Raw genomic sequence first — 817 nt, 5'->3', positions numbered from 1 at the left:
TCCAGCTCCAGTTAATCATCAGGCACATATGTCTCATGAGCAACAAGAGCTTTCTCCAGTAGATGATTTTGAAGAAGGTGAAGGAAGTTCTGCTAAGAAAGAATCTATACAAGAACTAGTGCAGAGAGAAGTACAGAGGATACTCAAAGGGAAAACAACACAGGACTATCTTCCACAAGAGTTTTCAGCATTTGCAGGGGCATGTGCAGGTAACAGTTCTGGCTTAAGTTCTCTTAGCATTGATGAATGGATAATTGATTCAGGAGCAACAACTCATATGACTTATAATGCTGGTTTATTGCGGAATATAGTCAAATTAGATGTCCCTAAGAGAGTATTTTTACCAACTGGTGAGGCTCAAATAGTCAGTCATCAAGGAGAAGTATTATTTGCTGAGAATTTCAAATTATTGAATGTGCTTTATGTTCCCAAATTCAAATACAATTTGATGTCAGTTAGTAAACTACTACAAGATCAAGGTGTCTCAGTATGTTTTTGGACCACATATTGTATCTTGTAGGGCCGGAATTTTAATCAACGATTAGCAGTTGGAAGATTGAAGAGAGGGCTGTATTATCTTGCTAAAGATTCCTTTGATAGGAATGTAATTCAGAAAGTTGTAAGCCAAACTGATTTGTCTTTATCTGTTATAGACAATAATGTTGATGTCGAATTATGGCATAAACGTTTAGGGCATATCTCACATGAGAAATTATCACATGTTTTCAATTTGCCTAAGAGTTCTATTATTAGTTTTGCTGATTGTGATATCTGCTTAAGAGCTAAACAAATTAGAAATTCTTTTGGATTAAGTTTC

This window comes from Euphorbia lathyris, chromosome 10 (genome assembly GCF_963576675.1).
Source record: "Euphorbia lathyris chromosome 10, ddEupLath1.1, whole genome shotgun sequence".
Lineage (NCBI taxonomy): Eukaryota > Viridiplantae > Streptophyta > Magnoliopsida > Malpighiales > Euphorbiaceae > Euphorbia > Euphorbia lathyris.
The sequence above is the reverse complement of the archived record's forward strand: the minus strand, read 5'-3'. Positions refer to the sequence as shown.